The sequence below is a fragment of the Camelus dromedarius genome, chromosome 2, assembly GCF_036321535.1.
Source record: "Camelus dromedarius isolate mCamDro1 chromosome 2, mCamDro1.pat, whole genome shotgun sequence".
NCBI lineage: Eukaryota > Metazoa > Chordata > Mammalia > Artiodactyla > Camelidae > Camelus > Camelus dromedarius.
The window spans coordinates 105,764,146-105,776,242 of NC_087437.1; the positions used below are offsets into that span (position 1 = coordinate 105,764,146).

General features: G+C 36.1%; 1 long non-coding RNA gene across 1 annotated transcript in view; it reads right to left on the bottom strand.

Moving 5' to 3' along the window:
• Positions 1 to 7,132: 7,132 nt before the first annotated feature.
• Positions 7,133 to 12,097, bottom strand: part of LOC135318970 (uncharacterized) — a 63,000-nt gene continuing 58,035 nt past the window's right edge. Inside the window, exon 4 of the long non-coding RNA XR_010377457.1 lies at positions 7,133 to 7,638. This is a non-coding gene — a long non-coding RNA (uncharacterized LOC135318970). The remainder of the gene's footprint in view (positions 7,639 to 12,097) is intronic.

A 12,097-nucleotide genomic window follows, 5' to 3' on the forward strand; every position in this document is an offset into this window, starting at 1 on the left:
TGAGAGATGGAAGAAACCAAGGGGACATGTGACAACATGATTGATTAATTACACCAACTTCAGCGTAAGCCACTGAGAGAAACATTAGGCTCTCAAACACACAGCAACCTTTCTACACATAAGTCAAGTTTTCTCTCTCATGAGCTCGTCTCATTCATGACATTGGTCTGTTCCAGCCACTGCTCAGGGCTTTCTCCAAATGGCAGCTCATTTATCCCTATGGCATTCCCTCTGCCTACTGTTTATTCTGTTTACATTTATTTTTCTCATTTAATCACCTTAAGGCGAGGACCCCGCTTCCAGAGAAACCAGGGGTGGTGTTGGCACAGTTCCAGCCTTTGCTGATGTTATAGCTTTATTACTTTCATTTCCCTTCTCTTCTTAACTCCACTTTCTTCTGTGGTCAAAAGAATGAGAATGAAAATTTTCCATAATTCTGTTTGTATTTTCTACTCTCTCTCTCTCTCTCTCTCTCTCAATCTCTCTGTTTTTCTTTTCTCCCACCCCCTTGCTCCATCGCTTTCTCCTCATTACATCAGTAGCTGATATACCTTTTCCTGAGTTTTCTAATTAACTAACCTCATTTCATTTCTAAGCAACCTCGCTGACCTTCCCTCTTCCTACAAAATACATTCAACCCCCAAACACATATAGTCTATTTAAATGTTGGCTCTATCAGCTCTAGGGTTATGGACTTTTTAAACTTCTAAAATAGTCCTTCTCATTGAAATCTGAGAAAAGTGCAAGATAATCATATAAACACAAAGGAAGTATCACTAACATCTAATGAGAAACAGATGAATAGACAAATGTGTCAAAAAAGATGTGACATGGTGAATCATAAGAGTATGAAATCCACAATTAAATAGTTATAATTTTCTGTACATAGTTTTGAAACCTTCTTACATATCTTTACATTGTTCTTAATTATCTCACTTTGACTATGTATTTAAGGACAAAGTTCTCTTACCTTTGAGCTGTCTTAAACTCTCTATCTCAGGGCAGTGACTCGTCTCAATCTATTCACAGTTTTCTGAGTGAGATGATGCCAGTTCTATTTACTGATTGCTTGCATACGCTAAAAGCTCTATTAGATAATAATATATACATGTAATCCTTTCAACAGCCTGTGAAGTATTAAGAAATTTCTTTATGAATAAACGAAGAGATAACTCCAATTTATAAAAGTCTAAGCAGAGAGGTCAAGCTACTTCCCCACTTTCTTGAGAAGAGAACGTGGCATGTTTGAGATTCAAGGCCATGTATATTAGCCTGACTTGCTTCATGTTCTTTATGTACCTTAATTTAATTTGAGGAAAACATGTTATCTTTTTCAATAACCATTTTCTTTAAACTCTTGCCTTTTTTTCAAAAACTAATCTAAAGGCACTTGCAGTCTTTCTACAGAAATCAGTAGTTTATATTTTCCGTTAATCCCTGCATTGACTAGGGTTTTAAAAATAATGAATTCAGAATTTATTTGGATCACATAGTCCTGATACAAATGCTGGCAGAAGAAATCGAGTGGCTCACAGAAAACATAATAATAGCCAGGTTTAACATTCACCTGTCTTTTTCCTGATTTATCATAAAATCCAATTAACTTGCTGTCTATAAATTGAATTATTATCTCATGTGTTTTTATAGCTAAGTTATTTATGTATGGATTAATTTGGTAAGGCTGCCATGACATAATACCACATTCTATGTGACTTAAATAACACAAATTTATTTTCTCCCAGTTCTGGAGGCTGAAAGTCCAAAATAAAGGTGCTGGCAGTTCTGGTTTCTCCTGAGGAAACTTCTTGGCTTTCAGATGGCTGCCTTCCTGCTGCATCTCTCTCCACACATGCCCCTAGTGTCTCTTTGTGTGTCTGAATCTCCTCTTTTTCTAAAGGCAACAGTCAGATTGGATTTGGGTCCATTCATGTGATCTCATGTAATACCAATTACCTGTTTTAAGATTCCACTTCAAATACAGTCACATCTGGAGGTAGTGGAATATGAATTGTGTAGGCACACAATTCGGCTCCTATCTACTGATATAATTGGATAATTATACCATAGAATGTTGAATTTCTATTTGTATAAAAAGAGATGTCACTGGAGTACTTGAAACAGTTCAAAGAAGGAGATAAATTTGATTTGTATCTTAAAAAGTTTGTCAAGTTTGGAGTAGACAACAGAAGATGAGTTATCTTCTCGTGTCAGGGAATATTTCAAGCACATGGTAACACAAATGGAATATGAGAGACATTGTTACTACGGCAATGAACAAAAGTGTGCAGAAGCCAGAAAGCTGGTATTAGGGATGGCAGGAAAGAGTCACTGGCAATTACATATGCATCAAATGATAAACTTAATATGTTTGGTGTCTTAGTCAAGGAGAAATGACCATTGGATTTAGCAAAAAATGTTAGCGGAATTTGGTATATGGGAAAAATATGCCCAAATGATAAAGAAAATATTTGTAAGAACTGAGAATAACCACTTCAAAAGAAAATAATGAAAGTGAAGAAAGTTGAACAATAGCAATGGCAGCAAAACCCAAAATCTATTAAGAAGGCATTACCATTAGCTCCTTAGAATACTTAAGAATTTGATGTTCAGTGAGGTGTAGGGAAGGGTGGCAGAGACAGCCTTCTAGTACAGAGTGCCAGACTTCACACCTGTTAGAATGGCTGTTATCACAAAGGCAGGAAATAACACGGGTTGGCCAGGAGGGGAGAAAAAGGGACCTTCATTAATTGGTGGGAATGTAAATTGACTCAGCCACTATGGAAAACAAAATGAAGATTCCTCAAAAAATTAAAAATAGAAATAGCATATGATCCAAAAATCCTACTTCTGGGTATTTATCCAAAGAAAATAAAAACACTAATTCAAAAGGATATATGCACCCTCGTGTTCACTGCAACATTAATTACAATAGCCAAGACATGGAAACAAAGAGTCCATCAACGGATAAAAAGATAAAGAATATATAGTACATTTATATAAAATGGAATACAATTCTGCCATAAAAAATGAAATCTCGCCATTTTTGACAACATGGATAGACCTTGAGGGTATTATGCTAAGTGAGATAAGTCAATCAGAGAAAGACAAATATCATATGATTTCACCTATACATGGACTCTAAAAAAACAAAACAAACAAAACTCGTAGGTCCAAAGAAAAGTTTGGTGGTTACCAGAGGGGAGGGGAGTGGGGGAGGTGGGCAAAATGGGTGTAGGGGGTCAGGAGGTACAGGCTTCCAGTTATAAAATAAATAAATATGTCATGGGGATGTAATGTACAGCATGGTGACTATAGTCAATAACGTTATTGTGCATATTTGAAAGTTGCTAAGAGAGTACATCTTAAAAGTTTTCATCATAAGAAAAAATATTTGTAACTTTTTATGGTGACAGATGATAACTAGATTTATAGTGGTGATCACTTAACAGTGTATACAAATATTGATCATTATGTTGCACACCTGAAACTAATATATATTATATGTCAATTACACCTCAATTAAAACAAAAAGAAAAAGAAAGGTACAATTTTTAAAAAGAGTTTCAGATATTTGTGATATAAAGCCTTTAGGTGGATGTGGGCAGGACACCAGAAATACCTCTATGGTCCTGAATTAGATCATTGACCTTCCACTCTCCTGCTCCCTGTATTTCTCTCCAACTCCAGCTCTTTTCTTTTGAGCTTATTTCTGTATTTAGGGAAAGGAAGCTCATTCATTCAGGGGTCCATCTCTAAGATATCATTGCTCTAATTTAAAGATTCCCAGCCAGTGGGAGATCCATGCTTGGTGGTGGGAGTGGGGAGAGCCTCCAATCATATAAGAAAATCCTCACATATATTTTCACACCAATCATCATTGTAGAATAAATAATTCACCTCAAGATTAAAAAAAAAGAAGAAGTTGATATTAAAAAGCAGAGTCAAGGCTCTTTCAGGGCTATGATGTTTCTTTAGATAAAATTTTCAAAAATTCGTGAAAGGTTCACAAGTCCAGAAAGAAGATGGCACTACTTCAACAGTCTTAAAATTAATATTTAAATGTATGTGTACAATTTAAATAGACTACAAAGGAGAACTGGTTTTATATTTGGAATATTGTTAAGAATTCTTTAAATAGCAAAATTTTTCAGGGAGTTTTTAGCTTTAAAATGTGAGATTAAAAACATTGCCTGATTTTTAAAAATCTGACAGTTCCCCTATAAAGATGTTTTTAGAAAAGATTTAGTGTCATAGTACAGACATGATGGACAGGGAGGATATTTTGCTATTTGGGGAAAAGAATGTGGGGTATGCTACTTCATATTTGGGGGTTTCTTTAAATTCAAGAGAAAATGTGGCAAATACAGAAGTTTTCCCCACTAACTGAGAAAGAAAATCACATTTTTTTTTTTTTTTTTTTTACAATTTTAAGTGGAACAAATCCCATCTGGGTGACAGGAATATATCTGATATTAGCAAAGAGCAATTAGAATAGTGAAAGCACTTCACAAATAGGGATACAGAAAGATGGACACTTCCTTGCAAGATTCAAAGGAGTGTGAGTTACAGAAATGAGAACTGAAAAATTGTCAGTTTCACAGGGATTTGAGCAGTTTTTTATGACTCTGAGAAAGTGTATTAAAGTTTTATGTTATAGAATTCAGGAAGCAGTTTGTTAACTCAGAGGCTCAATTGGCTATAGCTGCAGCCTTAGAAAATTTTCCCTATGGCAGTGGCAGATAAAAGAGATGCCGGCGGCCAGAAACTATGTTATAGCACAGTGAAGAGTTTATGAGCATCTAAATAGAGAATCTGGACGGAGCCAGTGGAGTGGAAGAGATGGATATGCTTGCCCTGATAAAGAAGTGTGAGAGTTACGAACGACACTCCACAATGTGGGCCAGGGAAGTGCTGGAGACAACTTTGCAATTTCTAACAGAGATGGCTAAGCACGTAATGAGGCTGTTAATTTAGGAAAGTAGGAAAGAAACAAATAAAGGGCAAGTCCGATTGCAGGACTGAGGAGAAGAGAGAGAGAGAACGTAACAAGAGTAAGAATTTGCACATCCTAGCTCAAATCCAGATGAGGCCTGTGCTCAGCACTTTCTACATCTTTTTTTTTATTTTCTGATCTTGTTGACATGGCTTATTCAATAACTCTCATCTCTATACCCAGTCTCTTGCTTCTCATTTCCAGGGAGTGAAATGTAAGGACAAAAATACACTTTTAGGTGAGGAACTGACTGTCAAATTAAATAAACGAATTTGGCTTTTGTTTTCCCTGGTGAAAAATATAAATGGAATCGTTTTGAGTATTTATTCATGATTTTGCCTTTTTCCTGCAATACTGACAGTAAGAAAGGAAAAAATACGAGGAAAATTGAAAGGACCCAGGGTATTAGTATCCTGTGGAAATAAAAATAAAACTTGGATGTTTTTCCCTACCCACCAGAAGGTTTTTATGTCGCAGGTGGATGATGGCCTGAGTGGCTTTACTATTTAATGTCATTTTAGAAGAAAAAAGGGATGAGTGACTTTAAACTGGGGTAGTCACATAAGAGGAGCTACTTAAAAAGAGAGATTTGATTATGTAAAATGAATTTTTAAAAAAGTGTTCTTCCTCCTAACAAGCTTTTTGTGCAAGTATGTCCCACTTTCTTTGGGGACTGCCTGAAATCAAACAGTGGTTTCTTGGGAACAATGAGGATTTTATTTCTCAACCAGGATCCCCTTTAAGGCTGCCTTGAGCTTTGCCTGAGGCTGTTAGGCAGAGACCTTCAGCAGAGAAGACCTGCAAAGCAAGCATGAAGTGCCCCAGTGGAATCTGCAGAAATGATTAACTTATTTAAAATATCCCTGAAAAGGAAATTTCCAGAATCTTAGAAGAGAAAAACTATCTAGCTGAAAGTAGCCTTTAATTAACTGCAAATCTCCATGATATCCTTGCTCTGAAGCAGAGTCGAAAGGGGTCATTGGAGCAGCAGGGATATTTGGCTGAACATAGCAGCCTCCTCAGAGGATGAGTTTGCCCTCCTGGCGGGGTCCTTTGTGTGGGGCCGAGGAGTCATTTTTAAAATTCCCATGGGGATGTTTTTCTCACTCACTGAGAAGAGACATTATTAGAGCCACAGAAACTGATTTTATACTGTTTATGTGGAGTCAACTCTGTTCAACAATATCCATTTGATACCCTGTGAATTGTGACTTGATGAAGCTTCTGGGGTCTTCACTTTACATGTGCAGCAATATTTTGAGCAGAGAAAAGAGAGAAAATTGGACCAGTCATCTTGCCCCATTAGGTAGTATTCAGTAGCCCCTAAAGCTGATTAACTCCCTGTCAAACTCTACTGGGAGAAAGGACTAAACTTGCCTGCATCAAAAAGGAAACACACAGAATCTGACAGATGGGATAAACAAGTTGAGTGAGACGGTAGAAAATGATTGCATTTTTCTCTACTAAAAACAATACTGGTGAATTGGCTGGTCTTGGTATGAAAACGATCATTTTTCTTCCATCTTTATTCCAGTCAGTAACCACCCTATCAACCAAAAGGCCCAGAGTTTTTGTTACAAACTTTGGTGACACCTTGACCTTCAGCTCCTCCTACTGAGATGCACAACAGTTTTTGTTTAAAAAAAATTGACTTTCTCATGATGAAAGAAAAGTGGGAAAAAAATTGCTTTTCTCACCTGAAGGAATATCAGCATAACTGTCAAGGCTTTTGTCTTATATGTGAAACTTACCACTCCATTCTGGTCAATCAGGTGTAAAAGGCTGAAAATTGTATGGCCAAGTCCTTTTAATTTATGAAAAGAATAACATTCCTTTCTTTTTGAAATGACACTTTTCCCTATGAACTAAATTTAAAATAGTATCCTTTTTTAAATTTCTACATTTATTATTCTTGCTTTTTCCTTGATTTAAAAAACTCCTATATATTGTTAAACAGTATAATATGCATATCTTTAGTAATTAAAGGACTTTGAAATACTGACATCAGAGTAGAAGTAACTTCTGCACATATGAGAGGTGTCAACAACTGTAAAGCTTGAAACAGAATATAGCTCAAGATTTTATACTGAACATTGTATTTATTGAGGTTTAGACTTTCTAAAGTAACTTGTAATGGATTAGACTTTAGTTATTAGGTATGAAAAATAGAAAAAGTCTCTGCTTACCGTTGAACTTTAAGACTAGAGAATAAAATTGTGAAATAAATGGCTTTGAGTTATAATAAATGACTGACTCCAGATTTCCAATTCAACTAAACAAGGAACTTTATCTTAAATCCTGTTAAAATATTGAGTTGGCACTTACTCCATGAAGTTCTAGTTGTGTGTTCCCACTTCAAACAAACAAACACACAAAAGTCTTTTTTAACCCTTGATCCCCCTCCCCCACCCAGCTAGCATCCTATTTCTGTAATGAATCGGGGTTCTTGGCAGAGTTTTTTTGTGTCTCTTCTTCCTGATTTTGCATTCACTCCTCAAATCATGTGAAATTGATTTCTAGTTATTCCACATCATCAAAATTGCTGCTGATGAAATTCCAATGTTTTCCATGATGTTCATTCCAATGGGGCCATTCCAGTCCTCATCCTTCTTGATCTTCAGCAGCATTTGACGAAGTTAATCCTCCTTAGGGGAAAAAAAACTCTTTCATTTTTAATTCTATAAGAAAATACCTTCTGGTTTTGCTCCTACCATTCAAAGTTTTTAACAGCCCCTATAGGAATTTGCATGTTGCTTCTATCACATCTCCGGATTCACTCTGCATCCAATATTATTCTTGCTCACTATGGTTCAGTCAAACTTGCTTCTTTCTTTTCTGGAATTCACTAAGCTCTTTCCCAACTTAGGTTATTCATAGATATATATACTAGCCTCAAAGGCACTTCACGGCACTTTCCATGTGACTAGTTCTTTATCATCTTTGAAGTTCAACTTGAATGACAGGAAAGGAAGATCTTTCCTTAATTCCAATCCAAAATTAAGTTCCATCCAATTATTACATCTACTCATAGATCTTCTTGTTATCACAGAGAAATAGAGTTTTATTCATTCCTGAATCCCTAGCACCTATCCTATTACACAGTATACTCAGGAAATATTTATTGCACAAATTAATTACAGATGGTCTCTACTTCCAAGGAGTTTTGAATCCAATAATGGATGTAGACAATAAAATACAGAATTAAAATTGATCATACTAGATGCTTTGTCAGGAAATATATAAGATTCTTTCTGACTCACACTTAGAATAAAATCCAAAGTGAAGTCTAGAAAATGAATATGAATCAGTTAAGCAAGAAGGGGTAAGTAGAAATAGTGTTTCAGGTAGATGCAAATAAATGTACAAATGGTGAATAAGGGAGCATGTAAATAACATGATCAAGCCTTGGGAGCATCACTGTTCTATGCGTAATAAAGGCTGTCACCAAAGACCGTTTATCTTTAACATTATCAGTTGTGCGGCACCATCAAGTCTTGTTTCTGTGGAGAAACACTCAGAATAGAGTAAGCAACAACCAAATATGCTTACACCTGCCCTTTTATGTCTGTGACTAAGAGAAAAATACTATAGATTTTTTCTTATAGAGTGCTTAAACATGATTTACTCACACAGTGATCAAATTATAAACACATGATGCTTCAAAACTCATTTGGAAGTCAGTTTGGATATACCCACATAAACTGCCAATAATCATATTTGACTTTGCCTAAGTACGTTTTAAATAATTTGATAAATTATTATGAATATCATATATTCAATGCAAACTGTATTAGACACAGGGTTTGGTGTAATACATTAATTATCCTATTTATGCGAACCACAAAACAGAGTGGTAGTTAATACCATCATTCCTACTTTAAGGGGCATAAGAAAGAACTTGATTAATGTGTTTAAAAACACAGAAATTATAAAAATCAGAGCCAAGATTTAGACTTGCAGTTGTCTCATTCTAAGTCTCCTAATCTCAACCACTATCTCATGGTGACCGCCATGACTCCTTTGCATACATGTATCCCAAAATCTCAATATCTGACACCAAAAATACATCAACCACTGCCCTGCAAGCAAGAGTAAGGTGTCCAGTGGTTTTGGTCATGAATTCTGGGCAGGAAGAAAGAAAGAAGGAAAAGTTAGATTCTTTGGAAATCCAGTAAACTTTGATTACCTCTATCTACTTAAAATAATTATTCTCAAGTAAATTATTCTCAGAGCCTAGGGCAAGTAGCATTAGCATCACCTAAACCCTTGTTCAAAATGTAAATTCTCAGGCTTCATCTCAGACATACAGAATCAGAAACTCTAAGAGTGCTTCAGCCAGCCCTCCGGGGGATTTAGAGGCAGACAACCATTTGAGAATGACATCTTTAGATCACTGATCTCTCAGGTCTACTAAATCGTTAAGCACAGGGCCATGACCTTCACAAGTGGGCACAGTGAGAGATTAGTAGAAATAATATTCCCTTAGACCCTCCCTTTTCATGTTTACAGGGTATCAGGAAACTAAGTATTTACAAATTGTACAGGAAGCATCATTAAAGCAGATGGTTTTTATTCATAGTTCCAAATGTCCACTATTCCCACTAGCAATCCACACTGCCAGAACTATGACTCCACTTACAGACACATGAGCATTTAGGGTGAGGAGGTTGGGGAGGGACAAGTGTAGGGCAGTAGAAATATGAAGCATGACTGCAGTGCCTCCAGGAAATTAGAAAGAGACGGTGAGGGCAGGGAAAGCCAGAACAGACAATAAGCACAAAAAAACCTGAAATTAACACTAAAATTCCTGAGTTCTAACCTCAGCACAACTATTTATCTGTGTCATTAGGAGCAATTCATTGAACTAAAGGCCTGTATGTGTAAACTGTAAAAAATACTTATATCTATCTATCTTGAAGTATTATTGTGAGAATCCAATGAGGTAATGACTACAATATAAAACTATATAAAGTTCTATGTCCATCACATTGATTTAACATAAAATATCATTACCCATATTCTACACTTATTATTGGCAACAAAAATTGCTTCCGAGTAATCCTGTCACTTTAATTAACAATAGAGTTGTTTGGATTATTTACTTCTTATGGATTTAACAGAAATTTTTTCTGCTGTAAGTGGCACAAGCCCAACTCAAATCAGCTCATACATGGTGATGTTATTGGTGCAGATTATTAAGAGGTTCAGGAAGGATCCTTGTTTCAGGTGCGAGATGAGCTGGCTCTCATCCTGTTGCTCAGTTCAAGTTGTCTCTGCTTCTGTTTTTATGTTTTCATACATCTCTGCTTCAGATAAGCTCTTCTCACAACCAGGAAAGATGACATCCCCAAATCCTCTAATTCTACCCTCCCACCTAGTGATCTAAAATGAAGATAGATAGCATTTTCCACAATTCCCAGTGGAAAAATGCAGAGGGAGATTTTCACTGGCCTGGCTAAGCTGTTATGCCCATTTGTTAAGCAATCGTTCACTCGTGGAGATGCAGAGTTATACTGGATGAGCCTGGATCTCTTTCCAATCCTGTTGCAGGGGAGAACAAGATCAAGATCTGGAGATTGACATCCCAACAGGCCCACAAGTGAGAAGTATCCCAAAGATCCAGACAAAAAGGAATGAAGAATTCAGTCTCTGCCGTTGACTATGCTTTAGTTGGAATTGCTGAAAATAACCAAATGCCAAAGTATGAAACTAACATTAATAGAATCGGAAACGGGATATGGGAAATTTAAATTGAGTAGAGCAAATGTTGGTTGATTTTGGCAGTCAGGCACTTCTATTTTTGCTATGAAGCACTGGACATCCAGAAGCACAAGGAAGAAAGAAATTGAAAAGCGGTTCTGAAAGATAACAAGAAAGAGGTAAATGCTGCCTGTATAAAGTACCGTCTCCAAATTTGGCAACAAGTGATATGTGCTTATGGCTTTCCTGAAATGGTTTGATGGTTTATAAGCTACAAAATCCAGCTTTTCTTAATTCCATCTAATGTTTCCAACCCCACAGTCCTACCTCTCCAGGACAACGCTAGCATATTCCTCAGCATATTCGAATCCTACATTGAGAAGATAAAAAAGCAGTGAAGGAAAATAAAGATCTGTATGTGAGATGACCCCAAATCTTACATTCTGCTGGATTGAAAGAATCGATACTGTTAAAAAGGTCACACTGCCCAAGGCAATCTACAGATTTAATGCAATCCCTATCAAATTACCCAGGACATATTTCACAGAACTAGAACAAATAATAATAAAATGTATATGGAACCACAAAAGACCTAGAATTGCCAAAACATTACTGAAGAAAAAGAAAGAGGCTGGAGGAATAACTCTTCCAGACTTCAGACAATACTATAGAGCTACAATAATCAAGAAAGCATGGTACTGGTACAAAAACAGACATATGGACCAACAGAACAGAATAGAGAGCCCAGAAATGAACCCACAAACTTTTGGTCAACTAATCTTCGGCAAAGGAGGCAAGAATACACAATGGAATAAAGACAGTCTCTTCAGCAAATGGTGTTGGGAAAACTGGACAGCAGCATGTAAAGCAATAAAGCTAGAACACTCCCTTACACCATACGCAAAAATAAACTCAAAATGGGTCAAAGACTTAAACATAAGACAAGATACAATAAACCTCCTAGAAGAAAACTTAGGCAAAACATTATCTCACATACATCTCAAAAATGTTCTCTTAGAGCAGTCTGTTTTCTAAACATTTTCTAAATATTATTTAACAGTTCTTTTTAAGAGATCTTTCAAACAGAATTAAACTTTTAAAAGGTCAATTTTTGTGGTACTTTCTTGGAGCATGTAAGATAAAATTAATGAGAGAACTTCAAAAAGACAGACCCCTCAATTTTTTTTTTCCTAAAGCATGTGGTAGGTAGAACTGAATTTCTCTTAAAAAATGGTTATATTTTGTTTCTTCATTGACAATTTAGTGTAGTGATTATTTCTATCAGGTTGAATGTGGATGTAACTCCAGAGAAGTTGGAGTGATAAAAGCTAGGAATTGCTATAAATGTTAAAGTATATTTTGCTCCTTACAGTACATTCATTTCTCTCTTCAGGGAACTAACCG